The sequence below is a fragment of the Ictidomys tridecemlineatus genome, chromosome 8 (genome assembly GCF_052094955.1).
Source record: "Ictidomys tridecemlineatus isolate mIctTri1 chromosome 8, mIctTri1.hap1, whole genome shotgun sequence".
In the NCBI taxonomy this organism is placed as follows: Eukaryota; Metazoa; Chordata; class Mammalia; order Rodentia; family Sciuridae; genus Ictidomys; species Ictidomys tridecemlineatus.
In genome coordinates, this window is record NC_135484.1 from 94,008,257 (window position 1) to 94,027,461 (window position 19,205).

General features: G+C 33.2%; 1 protein-coding gene across 20 annotated transcripts in view; it reads left to right on the forward strand.

Annotated features, from left to right (window-relative positions):
* Khdrbs2 (KH RNA binding domain containing, signal transduction associated 2) overlaps positions 1–19,205 on the forward strand; it is a 586,688-nt gene that overhangs the window by 53,916 nt on the left and 513,567 nt on the right. The window lies entirely within an intron of this gene.

A 19,205-nucleotide genomic window follows, 5' to 3' on the forward strand; every position in this document is an offset into this window, starting at 1 on the left:
TTTGGAAAGCGGCACTAATATTTGCATTTTTAGATCCTATTACAGTTTCTAGAATTTTGTAAGTCCAAAATAATGGTCAAATAAATTAAAACAGGTTCCTTCTAAGTCAAAAATGTTGATGGAGAATAGTCGGTGACACGGCATAGAGTATATTCTGTTAGAATGAGAAAAGTCACAAAACATTTGTTAAAGATCCCTTTATTCATTTAACTTTTGTTTCTTCTCATCTTCTGAATGTAGGGTTAATTGATCAGGAACAATTTGGGTCTGATTTTTAGATTTATGAGAAAGGCTCCATATTCTTTTGAAAAAGGCATAGATATGTTTCTCCTTCCACATTTTTTAAGTACATGTATTATTCTCTTTGAACTGATTCAGTATTCAGAGTAAATAATAATATTGTGGAGATGCTGGATAGAATCACAATACAGTGTCATATTTTGTTCTTTGGCAGCATATTTTTAATTAGATTATCCTTTTTTGAGAAGTGAAGAATTTTAGGATAAGCAAATTTTATGGTTTGTTAGTTGATTTCAACTCCTACAAACACAGTTTTGGGGTCTTTTATTTCAAATAGAACTTGGCTTTTCAGAATCTTTTTTTTATTAGTTGCTCAAAACATTACAATGATCTTGACATATCATATGTCATACATTTGATTCAAATAGGGTATGAATTCTTATTTTTCTCATGTGTACAGATTGCAGGATCACATTGGTTATACAGTCATGTTAATACATACTGCCATACTAGTGTCTTATTCAGAATCTTAAGATGCTGGGACAAAGGTTTTCAGGTAAAAATTTGTCTAGCTAAAGTTTAGGGATCTGCCCTGCTCTCTGCTCTAATTGAAACAAGTTCTTCTTCCATTGGAAGAAAAATTGCATGTGCTGAATATGAATAAGTGAATAAAAAGAAAGAAAAAAGTTTGAATTATTTTAAGTAGATTGAACCCAACTCATGTGATTTTCTTTTTTCTGTTTCCCATGACTACCACCATCTCAGTGAATCCTTATAATGACTCCTGTGAAACTTTTATTTTCCAGAGACTTTTAGAATTAACATAATTTAAATGTTGAGGCTATGACATTTAGCTCTTTTAGTCTTTAAATGGGCTATTGCTGTTGTGGGGCAGTAAATATTTCTCTGTGTTTTATAGGGAATTTTAGATTTCATGTTTAAAACAGATTAGAGAGATTTTAAAGTTTCACAAAGTAAATCATATCATTAGTTTTATTTATAAATATCACTTATCCTTATGCTTTTTTTTGTTTTGTTTTTGAACAAGACATAGATACTAATCTAGATTGTCAGATTTTTTTTTCTTTTTTCTTTTATTTGAGGGGAGAATCAAGGATTGAACTCAGGGACACTCAACAACTGAACCAGCCCTATTTTGTATTTCATATAGAGACAGGGTCTCACTGAGTTGCTTAGTGCCATGCAGTTATTGAGGCTGGTTTTGCACTCATGATCCTTCTGCCTCAACCTCCAGAGCCACTGGGATTATAGGTGCATGCCACTCTGCCTAGCCAGATTCTTAATGATTATGATAAATTTTGTAATTTGGATTATGTAGAATGTGGTACTTGTTTCCAAAAGAGAAAGTAATACATTTTATTTTAGGATACTCAAAGAAAAAGTCATTTATTTGGAGGTAGGTGGAAAAAAATGGTTTGGTATTTAAGAGAGACTTTTAGGGTCAGAGTTGGAAGGAGGCAAAGTGGAGAAATGAGGGTGAGGGACTGGTCAGGCACCAGGAAGTGTTGAGGATTAAGGACGTTTTGCTAACTGACATAAGCCAGGCCCAAGACAGTACTGCATGATCTCACTTCTGTGTGGAATCTAATAAAGCCAAACTTACAGAATCAGAATGTACATTGGTGGTCTCCATGGATTTGAGAGGAGGAAAACTGTAGGTTTTTATTTAGAAGTATCACTCACCCTTATTCTAGATCATATTATGCAAACTTTTTTAGATGATTCCCAATCATGAAATATTTTGTGTAACTGTATGAATGCTTTTATGTAAAGTGATTCTAATCCTTAAAGGGCAGCTTTATTGAGCTTATTGGGAATTAAAACATAAAATCTGAAAGGATTGTTAAAACTTTTACAATTGTGGTTCCACTCGTGTATCTTATGGCTAAATGAAAGTGTTGAGGCTAGCTGGAATATGACCACCTCAACATGCATAAGCATATTAATTACATCTGAGATCTTTAAACATTTTTAAAATTACAAGATAATATTTTGTTGGTGTTATATCTGAAGGAGATTACAAACTTTGGGGCGATATAGCTGTGGTATATAAATGACCATGGAGTCATATTAATTCTCAAATGTCTGTTGTTAATTTACAAGGATTTACAAGTGAAAATTGTGAGTGATTTACACAGATTATCTTGGTTTAATTATGATACAGATTTAGTTAAGATTGTGTTTATTTGCCTTTCCTTCTTTAAGTATTATATTTATTGTCTTATAAAAGTGATTCTCCTTACTCTGAGTGGGGCTGGCTTTTTTCCAGTTTCTGCTGGATCCTCCCCATCCCCCAAACCGAGCAGTCATAATCCAGCCCCTATCTTCTTCCTTCAAGAGAAGGTTGCTCTGCTGTAGGGAATACATTTTTTTTTCCCACTTCTTCATGACTTATTTTACAATGAACAAATTCCCCATCCATATGCAATGCTCTGTAGCAGAAAATTTGTAGAGTATTGCATATGGCTAGGTGAGGAGGTGTGTTGAATTTTAGAGTTCAGAACTGGAAGACTCACTTGCTTGTGTTTATTTATTTATTTTTTTTAATAACTTGATATCTTAGTCTTTGTACTGCTTACTTTTATTTTTCATCTGCTTCCGAATTTCCACAGGGGAAAGGAATCTATCTTTAGACAGTTCTAGCTTTCTAAGAGAGCAGTAACCAGTACAATAAACTGTTGCAACTTTGTATTTCTATTATTTTTCACAATCTTATATGCATTTCTTTCGTTAATTAAATGAATGAATAAAAATTGTGTGTTAAATGAAGAAAAAGCTATCATCAGAGTTGTTAGTGAAAAAGAGATGAAAATTTTTTGCTGTTCAACCTTGAAAAAAATTAGAATGGAATGGAAAAAGAGGAAATTGAATATTTTGATCTGTTAGGGAGGAAAGAGAAGTATGGGTGAGAAATACCTACTGTCCAGCTCAGGTTTGCTAGAAAATCTGCATATGACAGAAATTTGCTGGATGCCATTTACTCAATTTTCTCTTTCTGAGCATTCAGATAAACTACTGTTCTAAGCCTTTTTTTCAAATAAGTTGAAATTGTGTGAACGAGTTCTGGTCAAAGGCATGTGAGAAAAATGATGTCAACTATATCTAAAAACCTACTTCTGTTCCTTTTTAAATTCCTTCAGTTAGCTGCTTTTCATAATTATGTCCAGTGTTTGCTTTTGTTATATGAGTGAAGATTTGTCTGGTGAGGTCAGCCATTATCAACAGTCAACTTTTAAGTGGTGTAGAGTCCACATAAGTTACTATTTCTAAGATATTTTATCTTCTGAATGACATAGCAGTACAGATTTCAAGGGTTATAATCCCATTTAATAGTTAGTAAAAACTGTGATATTAAAATTTATACTTACCTTCATATAATCATGAACAGGGGTTCTAATTTGATATATAATCTTTCTGTGCATTTGAAGAAATGCTATAAAATATCTATAATGAGGCTAAACAAATAAAAGATGTCAGCAGTCCAACAGCCATCTATTTGTACAAGAACATTTTGTCATGAATGCATTTTACAGCAATATGAATCAAATCCCAAAAGTAAACACATGAAACATCAAAAGGTATAAAGCAGGATTTGAGCGTGCAATAAGAAAGACCTGCAAGAAATAAAAGACAAAATTGTCCCGTTTGCCACAGGCAAAATCTCAGTTTGATAATTATTTTCTGAAAATATTTTATCCTTAAATTTAATGCCAGAGTATTTCAACACAAGTGTTTGTTTTGTCATAAAATCTATTTTGAGTTAACACATGAATATTAGAATAAGCAGTTTAATATACTTACTTCTCTATTTTAATAAGGGCATCATGACCCAGGCTTGTTTTGTTTTATGTCAGAAATCTTATGACTACCATCTGGCTTCTTCTTTCCTGGTGATTCTACTAATTCTGTCCTGTAAAATGTCAGTTTTTTCAATATTTTGTCTGTCATGAAGGTGTTTTGTACTTTCACTGTTTCTGGTTTTCCTTTGATTCCTTAGACTTTACTCTCTTTACTAAGCTTCATAATGCCTTCTTCCTCCATCGGCCCATAAATTAGATGTGGTTCTACAGACCTTTATTTTCAGAGAATTCTTTTTTTTTTTTCATTCTTGCAATTATTATGGTTCCATAACAACCTCAGACTCAGGACATGAAAAGTACCTTGGCGTCTTTCCACTAAACATTTTTCTCTTTTTGAATATTTTTTGCCTCAAAGAAACCTTCCCCTGAAAGGCAAAGGAAGAATAAAGTTGGACACTCATTGTCACATTTTCCACCATCCAGCGTTATATTGGTTGCTATTACCAAAAGATTAAATTTTAAGCCCTGATTATCTCTGAAATCCTACAGATCCTTACATTTCTTATTCTACTATCCTGGATTAACCAAGGAGCTGTATTTCTTTTTTTCTGGAGTAATTTTTGAGAAACCTTTTTTATAATCTCCCCTGTCTTTATGATTTCCACTTTTTTCCTGAAATATTTGATCACTTTACTCATATATTTGAATCTTTTGTTAACTGACTTTCTAGAACAGCTCCTCAACATATTAAGCTACTGTTTCTTCTCTTTTCTCACCCACCTGCATTAGATCTTCCTTAACAAAATACCACACACTGCATGGCTTGAAATGACAGAAATTTATTGTCTCACAGTTGTTGAGACCACAAGACTAAAATCATGGTGCCGGTAGGACCATCCTCCTTCTGAAGGTACTGGGGAAGGCTTCTTTCTTGTTTTATTAGTCTGATATTCCTTAGTTTGTAGGTGTATCACTCCAATAATATGTTTTTCAGTGGTATCTTCTCGGTTTGTCTTTCCCTCTTTTTAAAAGGATGTCAGTCATATTGAATTAAAGGTTGAACCAAATCAAATATGACATTTTCTTTTTAACTTTACTAATGAAATCTAAAATAACCCTATTTCCAGATAAATTCATATTCTGAGGTATAGGAGGCTTAATACATACTTTTTATATCTTTTTGGAGGGCAACAATGCAAACTACAACACTTCTTGCTCCTTTTGTCCTTCTTTCTTTTCTCATCCATCCCAATTTCATGAATGTATGTGTATGTCTCTATATATTGACACATATACACTCATACCCATAATAAACATATTATATATATATACACATATATATATGATTAGATGATTTTTATTATGTATATATATGCTGTATATGAGATGGAAAATACATTTTAATGTTTACTCTTATATATACATACATATTCTCATATATATATATATTTATATACCTATTTATTTGCCTATTCAAGTATTTTCTATATCTAAGATGAAACAAATATCTGAACTCTTCAGTACAATTTCAAGGTAATGCTGCTCTGGTTTCATAAAGCCCCACATTGTGTTTGACTTAGGTTTTGTCTTGAGCAAATTGGCACACAGTAGCACAATTTTAAGAGTTGTTTGAACTCGTAATCAAAAATATCACCATCATTAACTTTTCAATCTAGAGTTCAGGATCCTTGTAAGCCTCAAATAATGCTAGCCTGACACAACTGACAAGATAGATATCCAGATAATTTCTACCCTAGTACAGTAAAACATTTCATTTTTTAGCTGACAAAAACCATGTTATCAGGGAGAATGTGGTTCTACATGAGAACTATCATAATTCTTATTTTCCAAATAATTGGACATTTTTATGTATCAATTAATATATTATTATTACCTATGACAATTTTATTTCTACTCCAACTATTTCTGCATATGATAGTAGATTAAATATTAAATTTAGGCAATGTCCTAAGCCCTAGATTTAATCACTTTTATTGGATAATATCCTGTGTTTAGAAGAATTTAATGTTCCATGATGATGTTATTTCATAAGGAATTAATATTGTTTTGGCAAAGATTTGTGTTAACAAGAATTTGAAGCTTAATTTATGGTATACCTTTGTTGTTTTGATGTATATCAATATAAGAGAAAAGCTGAAGAGAATCCTTTGAAACTATGTGTGTGTGTTTATACAAACATATTTTTAGAAGAAGAAAAATATTGAAATAATTTAGGTAAATTTTGAAATCTGCACGAATTTGTTTCATTTTGGTTATACATTATGGATAGAATCTTGCAGTATAACAGAATGTTAAGGAATATACTAGGTTGGTGCCCTATATCTGGGCCTTACATTCTCTTCATCTTTATTTGGAGAATAACTCTGGAAAAGTTTCTTAAACTCATCTCTAAAATCCTTGAAATAAATCTTTTGTTAGGTTATGACTGTTTATTAAATCAGAATGTTAATTTAACTACTCATGTTCTGGCTTCTCTGGAGTATAATGAATTCTGTGAATAAATTTTAACTGGAAACACATGAAGAAATATGACATGTCTAAAAGTAATCTAGTGTGCAATGTTTTTATAAATATCAAGATGGTATGTCTTATTTATCCATAGTGACTAGAATGTGGTATTTATTAGGAATATATTAATTTCATCCAGAGAGTTCTTAGAAACATCATCATATTTTCTACTATTGTAAAATAGGTGGTCTGGGATTCTTTGATAATTTCCTTGGCAGATAAACAAAAGCACAAGTAGTTTCAGTTTTTCTTGCTTAGGAAGCATTAGTCTTAATGGTGCTTTGTGTAGTATTCTCAATTTATAATGGCAGTGTGGCAATGAATGTGGGTGAGTGTATGCACTTACAGTCACACAGACACATCTGTGTACAAGTGGTATATGCAATCACTTACACAATTTATTGAGAAATGGACTCTAAATCACAAAAATGAAGCTCATTATTTTCATAGAATAAGATGTTGGCTTCCATCTTAATTTAAAGTCTTTGATTCTTCTATGTAATCCTCTCTTTTGACTTGTGTTTCCTACACAAAGGGAAGGTAGGTTGTAGGAAAAGTACCTTAAAATTTTTGGATTGTCAGATCCATCCATTGTTAGGTGTGTGATTTGTAAATATTTTTCTCAGTGTATAAGTTGCTTCTTGCTCTTTTCTTTTGTTGATCATTGTTTCCTTGCTTTATAAAAACTTATTTATTTGTTTTTGTAGACTGAACTTTCATTATAGAAAAATTTCACTGCCCAGTTGAATGTCAAGTAGCTTTACTCTTGTGGGCAAAGAAATCAAATAGCTATTTCTCCAAAACAGACATAAAAATGAATAAAAGGTATATGAAAAGCTGCTCAACATCACTATTCATCAAGGAAATGCAAATTAAAATCACTGTGAGATATCACCTCACACCTTTTAGGATGGTTTTTATGATAAAGATAAAAGATAAGGTCAGGCTTGGTGTGTGTACCTATAGTTCCAGGTACTCAGAAAGCTGAGGCAGGAGGATCTGGAATGTACCAATTTTGAGACAAGTCAAGGAAACCTAGTGAAACTTCAAACAAAACAAAACAAACAAAACCCCCAAAGAGATTGCATATGTAAAGAAAAAGAGTTTACATATGTGGACCAGGGTGTATTGTGGACAAAAGAGAATTCTAGTACACTGCTGATGGGTATGAAGATTGGTACAGCCATTATGAAAAACAATATGGATGTTCTAAAGAAATCAAACCAGAACTATTGTATGACCCAGTTATTCCTTTTCTGGGTATTACTCTAAAGAAACAAAAGCACCACCTAATGAAGATCCTTGTTCCCATGTTCAAGACAGCAACATCACCAGTAGCAAAAATATGCAAACAATCTGAAAGTTTATTGATGGACAAATGGATAAATAAAATAGCATGTTTATACAATAGAATTTATTCACTCTTTTAAAAGGTGTTTCTGTTACTGGATTACAGAGTGCTTAATTCTTATCCATAACGTGGATAGACCTAGAGGACATTAAGCTAAGTGAAATAAGTCAAACACAGGAAAAAATTGCGCAGTCTCTCTCTCTCTCTCTCTCTCTCTCTCTCTCTCTCTCTCTCTCTCTCTCTCTCTCTCTCATGATTTCCTTAAAAATGTTCAGTGATAGAGAAAAAAACAGTGATTACCATGGATATGGAGTGGAGAAAGTGAAGGGGGAGATGTAAGTCATAGAATACAAAGTAGCAGATAGATAGAATGACCAGATCTAGAAATCTAATGTATAACATGAGCACTATAATTAATAAAATTGTTCTGTACAGGGATTTTAGCTGCTCTTGTCACAAAGAAAGTAACCATGCCAGATGCTGGATATGTGACTGCTTCACTATAGTAACCACTTTAACACCTACATATATCATAGAATCATGTTATAAATCTCATATATCCAATAAAATTTATTTTTAAAAATCCAGTACCTTTTAAAATAAAAATTTTATGGAAAGTTCAAAATATGGAGATGATATTGTGTTTGACCATAAGACAATCAGTGAGGGTGATGCCAAAGACAATTTATGCTCTTCTGATTATGTTAGATTGGCAGCCACTATGAAGTCAAACAACAACAAGTGCTGGCGAGGATGTGGAGAAAAGGGTACTCTTGTACATTGCTGGTGGGACTGCAAATTGGCCAATTTGGAAAGCAGTTTGGAGATTCCTGGGAAAGCTGGGAATGGAACCACCATTTGACCCTGCTATTGCCCTTCTCAGACTATTCCTTGAAGACCTTAAAAGAGCATGCTACAGGGATGCTGCCATATCGATGTTCATAGCAGCACAATTCACAATAGCTAGACTGTAGAACCAACCCAGATGCCCTTCAATAGATGAATGGATAAAAAAAATGTGGCATCTATACACAATGGAGTACTATGCAGCAATAAAAAATGACAAAATCATAGAATTTGCAGGGAAATGGATGGCACTAGAGCAGATTATGCTTAGTGAAGCTAGTCAATCCCTAAAAAACAAATACCAAATGTCTTCTTTGATATAATGAGAGCAACTATGAACAGAGCAAGGAGGAAGAGCAGGAAGAAAAGCCTAACATTTAACAGAGTCATGAGATGGGAGGGAAAGGGAGAGAAAAGGGAAATTGCATGGAAATGCAGGGAGACCCTCATTGCTATACAAAATTACATATAAGAGGTTGTGAGGGGAATGGGAAAATAAACAAGGAGAGTAATGAATTACAGTAGATGGGGTAGAGAGAGAAGATGGGAGGGGAGGGGAAGGGGGATAGTAGGGGATAGGAAAGGTAGCAGAATACAACAATTACTGATTGGGCATTATGTAAAATTGTGGATGTGTAACCGACGTGATTCTGCAATCTACATTTGGGGTAAAATTGGGAGTTCATAACCCACTTCAATCTAATGTATGAAATATGATATGTCAAGAGCTTTGTAATGTGAACAACCAATAAAAAATAAAAAATTAAAAAAAATTATGTTAGATTAGTATAAGGAGCTTGGTGGATTCCTTTTAAATTTCTTTGAATTTTTATCATGTGCATCCTTTATTTGTTGTAGAGCTGTTTTTAAGTTTAAAATTTACATAGCTTTGGGCGGTTTATAAGATGAATTGGTAGAGTTTTGCACACTCACCTTCAGGGTGAAATAGATATCCAGTTTTATAATGTAAATATAATGGGTTCTATTTTTTTCCCAGTTCCTAAGCTTAAACTGGTAGAGCCAAGAATCTTGTTAAACACATAATGCACTTTGGCTTTGGAGATTTTTATTAAAATAGACATTCTCAACACATACTAGACTATATCTCTGGATAGTAAATCAAACCCTTTAATAGAAATAATTTTGATGATATTAATGTCTGTGTTTATATATGTACATATGTGCCATTCTGATTTTTATATTATGCTTTATGGATTACAGGGTGCTTAAATCCTTTTTTCATTTGTTTCTCATAATATAGGCATGATTCTGTTTTATAGTTTACAGATTTAGATGTTAAACAAGTTTCTTTTTTGAATAACTCATAGAGAGGAAGTGGCACAGCCTGGATGAGTACTTAAGGCTTGAAGATTAAAGTCCTACAAGATTAAAGTCCATTGCTTCTTTCATACATTACTCAGTGGGGTGTATTTGTGGATGTGTGTGTGTGTGTGTGTGTGTGTGTGTGTGTGTACATGCACCTGTAAGTTGAAGGAATAGGATAAGAGTATTCTTGCAAATTAATTATAGGATTAAAATTTCAACCAGGATGTTAGTCAAATCTTTTCCTACTTCTCAAGCACTAAGAAAGAATATTCTTTCAATTCTGCCCTTAATTCTTATTCTCATATACTTTCCAGGTAAGAGTCTAAATTGCTGCACATTGTGTGACATGTAGTGAAACAAACTAGAGATTTTTGGATAGGAAAACAGAGATAAATAATCATGAGGTAGTGAGAATTACTAAAAAAACAGTAATTAATTATGTAGATGTTAGCAAAAATATTCCTGATTTGAAATTCTTATTAATTTATTTGCATATTTATCAGAAATATCCAGATTCATCGTTTTTTTTTCCATTTTACTGAAGGTAGTTAAATATTTAAGCAAATCAATGAATAATGAAATATATGGTAATGTTTGGCAAGAAATAGGACTCAGCATAATATCGGTGCTTAGAATTCTTTAAGCACAAATGTTTTCTATTGATAACAAAGCATCTGAGAATGTCTTCCATTTACAGTCAATACATGATTCAATCAATACACATTTGTCTGAGTTTCTTTTTACCAAAGAATATTGTGGAGAATTTGAGCATTTGCTAGATGTATTATGACATGTTGGTGCATAAAGTTTTAAGCTGGAAAGTGATTTTTTTCCATAATTTTAAGAAATAAGGTGCTAATTTTAAAGGATTTACTTTTAATTTGGGTCTCCATGATATATGGATTCTGCAGTCTCCTAAAAAAATCTTAAGATGTACTAATGGATGATTATTTCCAATGTGTAAACCATGCTGTTATTCGCCACAAAGCATGTTAGATTCTGACAACTCTTCTCTATCAATATTCTTTCACTGTCTAACCTGCTTCAGTTACTTGCTGTCTTCATCACTGAGCCTTTTCTAGCTGATCTAAAAGTCATTAAGTGATCTCTGTCTTCTTTCTTTGATCACACTGCAACTCCTTTTGAAGTCTATCTTCTGGCTTCCAAGATGCTACTTTCTCTGATAATTTTTTCTAATTTTCCTTGACTAAGTGTACATCTCATCTTTTTAATTATTATTATTATTTAATAATTAAGTCACCATTGCCCAGTTTTCTGCTATAGACTCTTTTCTATTTTGCCATGCTTTTTGGATGTTCACTTATTTGTGTTCTCTCTCAAATCTCTCCTTTTTCTTGATTCCTGTTCTGGCTTCCTGACTTATTACAGATCTTCAGCTGTATGTTCAATTATTATAACTAACTCAAGAGTCCCTAAATGAAATTACTCTTTCCACCCCCACCAAAGTGTTCTTTCTTTTGCATTTCCTATCACAGTAATCATTCAAAATCTATTCATTAATCCATGATAGTCACTGTGGTGTAATCCTGGACACTACCTGTCTACCATTCCCTATGTTCTTTGGTTAGGAAAAGCTGATTTTATTTGAGGTATGGTATGAGGAGAAAAGTTGTTAACAATGAAAACCTGCCTTATTCTGTGTGCTTTGTCTTTAAATCAATTTTCCCATCATTATTCATCTCTACCTGTTTCTTATTAATGCACAAAGGATAATAGCCCTTCTGTTTCTGCACCTTTGTCCAGAAGTTATATCTGTACTTGTCATGTGGGGAAGTGATTCTTTCCTAGTCCAGGAGAGTGCTGTTATTATGTGAATAAATGTTATGGTTTGGATGTGAGGTGTCCCCCAAAAGATGATGCAAGAAGGTTTAGAGGAGAAATGATTTGGTTATAAGAGTCTTAACCCAATCGGTGAATTAATGCCCTGATGGGATTAACTAAGAGGGAACTGAAGGCATGTAGGGTGTGGTTGGAGGAGGTGAGTTCATGGAGGTGTGCCTTTGAGGTATATATTTGGTATCTGGTGAGTGGAGTCTCTCTCTGCTTCTGATTATCATGTGAATCACTTCCCTCCACCATATTCTTCCACTATGATGTTTTTCCTCACCTCAAGACCCAAGGATGGAACCCGCCTTTTGTGGACTGAGACCACTGAAACTGTGACCTATCAAATAAACTCTTCTTCCTCTGAAACTGTTCTGGTCAGGTCTTCTAGTCACAGCAGCAAAAAGCTGAATAAAACAATATGAGATACAACTAATAATTAAGGGGGACCTAACTTTGTTTTGTCCTTTCATCTTATGAATTTGTGGATATAAAGGTAAGACACAGCAGGTGGAATAAAACTCGATTCAGATATTTCTGTCTTTTGGCCATAATACTATCAAGAACTGTAAATCACTGAGATATAACCCTAACAAGTTCAGGTTGTATTCTAACAAGTAATCTGACACATTTTTATGGATACTGGCAGAAGAAGACATAAAGCTCCTGGATCAGAAATGATTGCTTATAGCACTATTCAAAGTATCAGGATTGGTTTTGATATCTTGAATCCAACTTACCACAGGGTAATGTTAAAAGGGCCAGATGATGACTACACATGTTATAGGTTATTTTAGGAGAATTCTAAGGTTAGGGAATCTGGATTTTTTTCAATGGGTGATATGCCCGAAAAGGAGATGTTTTCTTCATTGATTAATAAACAGATCATTCCTTGTCTCCAAAGGGAAACACTCTTTTTGTCACTGAGGCTGTACCTGTATAAACATCTTTGATACCTTATTGAAAAAGCAAGTCAGTGCCTTTGCTCACAAGATCTGCAGAAACAAATGCCATCTAGCATCCCAGTAGTATCCATACTCACCTCATTCCATAATACTACTTTCCAAAGATTTCATGCATAAGTTCTTTGCTAAGAAACACAAAGCCTTTGTTTTGATGGTGAAACACTACTATATATGCCAAACTGACCTTTGACATTATTTCATCCTTTGTAAGATTCCAGTGATATATTGCTTGGTGTATAAGAAGTGCCTTATGAATGGATACAGAAAATGTGGTGTGTATACACAGTGAAGTTTTATTCAACCATAAACAAAAATGAAATTATGGCATTTGCAGGAAAATAGATGGAACTAGAATCCAACATGTTAAGTGAAATAAGTCAAATTCAGAAGTTTAAGGGCCCTATGTTTTCTCTCATATGTCAAAGCCAGAGAAGAAAAATAAAAATAAAAGTGGGGATGCATCTCTAAAATTCAAAGGGAGAACAGTAGAAGAAAGGAATCAAGGGTTAGGAGGCAGGGAGAGAGAGAGAAGAAATGCTGGGGAGCAATATTGGCTAAATTATATCATGTACACAAACGAATTTGTAACAACAAATCCCATCAATATGTACAATTCTAATGCACCAATAAAAAATGAAAAAAAATAATCTTACTTGCAATATTTTTTCTTAAACTTATATTTGATATAAAGCCTTTTGTGATCTAGCCATAGCCTACTTCTTCTGAACTCAGATATGCATTTGAATAGCCTTATGTAGATGTTTCTGACAGCTGAAACTCAGTATGTCTCACACAGTCTCCTGGTCCTTCTCCTGACTTTTCCCCCACCCTCACATATATGTACTCAACCTACCAGTGTTTCCATTCTGAGTGAATTACACAACCACCAATGTGGCAAATGAAAAACTAAGCATTAATATGCATCCCTCTTTCCTCCCCATATCCCCATTCTGTTTCTTGATTTTTCACAAATTTATATTCTCAAAAGATGTCAAATTCTTTTCCTTCCTTCCATTACCACTCTAATCCAAACATTATTAGCAGCTCTTTCACCTGAACCACTTCAGTGTCTTTTTTTTATCCATATCATTCCTGTACTCCCAGCTGTCTTCACAAGTATTTCATTATGCTTGGATAAGTATGCTCATGGGAATTCTTAAAAGATTTGTCTGACTTCCTGTTGTCATGAAGACAAAGACAAAACTCTTTAACAAGGACTGTAAATACCTGCAAGGTCTGTTCCCTGCTACATCTCCATTCTTCATCTCGCACTGGCTTCCCTGTACTCCCTCTGCTCCAAGTTCATGTAATTTATCCTATACCAGATACTGAGCAATTCCAAGTGATGAAGTTACATAAGTAAATAAAGAGAGAACACAATTCTCAGTCTTATCTTAACGGGAGACAGGCAAAAAAAAAAAAAACAATGTAAAATGCAATGTTCTATGATGGTCATACTTTATAGTGGCAGTATGACATGTTCTGCCATGTGAATGTGTGACATGGATTGTTGCACTCTATTCACAGAGAATCTCATCCCTCATTTCTCAGATCAAGTATCCCTTGAGGCAGTCCGCCCACCCCTGTAATCATAGACTAGATTTATTCTGTTGCAAGCTCTTGTAGAAACACATAGTTTTCTTTAGTGGTACTTGTAAGGATCATAATTTCATATTGATTCATGTGATTAATAGACTGATATTTACCTTACCCAGAGAGACTATTATAAGGAACTACTTCAGTTTTTCTTTTATAAAACATATTTTGGGGCTAGGGATAGTACCGCATGGAAATTAGCTCATCAAGGCCAAAGATTATTCTGTTTTATTCACTGGTGTGCTCCAATCACCTTGAACAACCAGTCAGGAAGGGGAAAATTATCTCTCCTTCCTCCCTCTCTCCTTCTCCTACCACCCTTTTCCTCTTCCTCCTCTTCCTTCCTTCCTCACTATTTCTCTCTCAGTCTTTCTTGATATTATATAGCATAGTATTTCTTGACTATACTTAAATGTATCTAGTAAGTATGCCTGGAGATACTGAAAAATTTTTAAAGGGACATTGGGAAATTTAACAATGTCTTCATTCATTTTGTTCATATATGTACATACACACACAAATACACACACATATTTATGTATGTACATACACATATACACATATATATGTGTATATAATTTATTTATAAAGATAGAAAAGAGACCATGAGTGTTATAAAGTTTTTGTGTTTTGGGGTTACCAAAAACCAATGATTTGTAATGTTATTTAGTCATAATTGATGTGAGAGTTGTAAGAACACATCCCAAGTAATTAAGGGTAGTTGGGCATGGTACATACTCTTGTAAACCCAGGGACTTGGCTAAAACTGGAGGATTGAAAGTTCAAGGTCAGCCTCAGCAATTTAAGGAGACACTGTATCAAAATAAATAAATAAACAAACAAACAAATAAAAAAAAGAACTGTGCATGTAGCTCAGTGGTAAACCTCCCCCCTGCCCCCACCTTGGTTCAATCCTGAGTACTGCAAAAGAAAAAAAAATTAAGGGAAAGATTACTATTTACTGATTATGCACATTTAAGAAATGGTATAATGTTTTTTAAATATTATTTTCTGTTAAAATCTACAATATTTATCCTACTTTACAATGTATAATGATAAAAACAAGCCATTTATCTAGTTCTAGTTTCTCATTAAGATTATTCTTAAAGCTAGAAAACTACATATTAAAAAACAAATATTTATTGCATGTATATTTAATATTATTACTTTTGACCCTAAATGCTATTTAAAGATAGCTTTTAGATATCCATAAGAAAATATTTTAGAAATTTAGAAAATAAATTACACAGGCCTTAAAAATTTACGAAGTTTAAGAATTTTATGAAAGTGCCTAACTTCAAAATGTGTAAACATTGACATGACAAAACTTAGATATTTTTAATAAAAATGTTTTCCTCTCCCTATTGGCTTAAGGCATTATGTACAAATGACTTTATAATAGTTACTAGTGTTTTAGGTCCATGGGAAAGAATATTTTGTATTTCTAATCAATTTGTCCAAAGCAAAAGTGTAGGCTTGAACTGGCAAGTTACCTTAGTTTTGTTGGAAGCATAATTATTTCCCAATTAGTAGCTCATTGTTTTCTATTATTTAAATATTGGCTAGATTTCATTGATGTGATGCCTTAAAGTATTTTGAGCATTTTAATATGAACTATACATTATTGTTCTAAGCATGTTTAAAAATTCATAACCCTTTCTTATAACTTTGAAGATGTCTTTCAAATGTCTGCCACATCTGTCACATTTTAAGTATACCTTTTCTATGCTGTTTTTATATAAGCTTCTTTTATCTGTTTATGTAAGCATTAGAATTCTTAGCCCTCCTCTAAAATCTGTATTTATAAATTCATGGGCTTTGTTTCTCTGAGACACAGTAGAGGCTTTCATGTTTATTAGTCTGAAACACTGGGCTCAAGAAAGCTCATTTTTAATGCTTGGTGTGATAAACACTTGAATTGACAAATACACATCTTACAGTAGGGTAAACTCCTTTAGGACCTGTTATCCTCAGAAGCAGTGTTCTTAGAGTAATCTTAAAGAACACTTTCTGTAGATCACTTGTGATGTATTGTATATGATACCAGTTAGAATTCATGCTGATTTGATTGTAACCACAGGTTTTCTTCAGCAAAATACAGCTTTTCAGAAATACTGTTTGATCTATGTTCAAAATTGAGTTTGCAAGTTTTAACTTGGTATTATAGTACATATCTTTATCACATTTGCCTCAGATTGTGACAGAATTTTAGAGGACAATATATGACTTAAATCTGTTTACATATCCAAGGGGACTTGAAATTACCTCTCTATGACAAATCTATTTATAACTGAATATCTCACTTTTGTTGGGAAATTTTCATGTTTTTGAGTCTTTTTTTTTTTTTTTTAAATCTCTCATAAGATTAAAACTTAAGTCGTCCTTTTTAGACCTGGGCCAGAAGTGCCTTCCCTGAGCTCCTTATGATCTCATCTGGATGTATCCTTAACATGATGCAAGGAGCCCCTTAGGGCCAAGTCATGCCAAATATAGACACAGTGCACTCCTTGGTATTTTTTGGGACACTTTCTGATCACTGAAACACCCAAGTCCCTGCTCATTTGGCACTAGGCCTCTTCCAGAGCCTGCTTAAACCAAATCCTCAAGTTCATCTTCCTGAGAGTAGACCTCACATATAGGTCTGAAGGGTTCCTAGGAGTAGATATGTGAAGGAGCTACATGAGTGAAGCTTGGCAATGTGGTATGGATATTCATCTTCCATAAGGTAGACCATAAAATGGGAGTGAACATACAGGCCTAAAAATTCTAAGACATAGCTCTGTGCATGGAGGCTGGTCATGTGAAATAAATGTCTTCACAAATACGTGCATGGTCTCTTGCAGTACTACATAGAGCCCGGACTAAATCTTAAGTCTTCCCATATCATTCTGTTCTAGCACAGAACTTGAGGGAGTTCTAGAGATCAAAATTGCATCAGAATGTTCACTAAATGGATGTACACACTTATCAGGAAGCAATTAATATAAATGCCAATAATATTTAGGAAGGTAAGCTTTTCATGGTAGAAGAATTAAAATCATTTAACAGTTTGTCAACTTGGTTTATCACTAAGTATTTAAATTTATGGTAGAGGAGTTTCTGTATACACTTGTACGTCAGATTCCACAAATGCTAGGACTTAGTATAATCATGGTTTCCAAATGATGTTTTTTAAAACCAGTATTCACTTTTTATTAGTGAATGGAACTCTTTTATGTTATAGATCCCAAAGGAAACTCTAAGGTCACAGGCCCACTTATCTAACCCTGATGGAAAAATCATTTTCTGTGACAAATATTTATTTTGCCTGTTTTAATATTTTAGATACAGACAGCTCAACAACTTACAAAATAGTGCTTCCATTTTATTAATTTATGATTTTAAAAAGTCATTTCTAATGTTTAGTCTTCTTCTACTCCTCCTCCTCCCCATTTATCCACATGAAATTGGGCTCTGCACTTTTGCTGTCCAGTGCAAGCCAAAGCTATCTTCTCCACATTGACACCTATCTTTTGGAGTAAATGCACTGGTTTTCATTGTTAGGTTTTGCACACTTTATTTATTTGTTTCTTTGTATGTTCAGTGCTGGGGATTGAATCCAGGGCCTGGCACATGCTAAGAAAGTGCTCTACCTCTGAGCTATACCCCCAACACTTTTATGTTTCATTTTAAGATAAGATCTTGCCCAGACTGGACGTGAATTAATGATTTTCTTGCCTCAGCCTCCCAAGTTGCTGGGATTATAGGTGTGTTCCACCATGCCCCTCTCACTTAGGTATTTTTATATACATCATTCAACTTCATATTCGTTTAATGAAAATTTATTTAATGTCCAGTGCCCAAGTGCCTTTTATTTATCCTTTCTGTCAAAAAATTCTTAGAATTCCATCATTATTTCACAATATTAGTTTCAATTCTACTAGCATAAGAAAAATATTAAGCTGTGTTTTTTAACAAGTGCTTTTATCTAAGGTAGAACTCTTGTTTGATGACTAAGAAATTTCTTATTTAGGTATTCCTTACAGCTTGAATTTATGTTATTAAAAAAATCTTTGCTGATTTAGGGGAAAATCTGATGATATTTTCACTTCCAAAAAAAAAAAATTGTGATAACAAACAAGGAAGATGGATTGTTAAGAGAATGCAGATGTCAACATGTAATTGATATAAAAACCCTGAAAATTCACATTATATTAGAATAATAAGTAAGTTCAGCAAAATTATAGAATATAAGATTATACAAAATTGATTCTGTTTATTCACATAAATAAGAAAGTATTGGAAAATGAAATTAAATAGATTCATGTGCTATACTCGATCTTAGCCAAAAAGCTGAGAGGCAACATAATGACATCAGAAACAAAAAATATCTGAAATTAAATTTAAAAGAATAAATGCAGCACTGTGTGCTGAAAATTATAAAATCTTGTTGAAAGTTATTAAAAAGACCTAAATAAATGGAAATGCATCCCATGTTCATGGTTTAAAAATCTAAATATTATTAATATGGCAGTTTTCTTTATTATAGATTCAGTGCAATCCTATCAAAATTCTAGCTGCTTTCTTACATAAACTACTAAGGTAGTCTAAAGTTTAGAGTGAAATGCAAGAGACCTAAAATAGTTAAAACAATTGTGAAAAATATGAACAAATTTGGAATACTCATACTTTCTGATTTGAAAATCA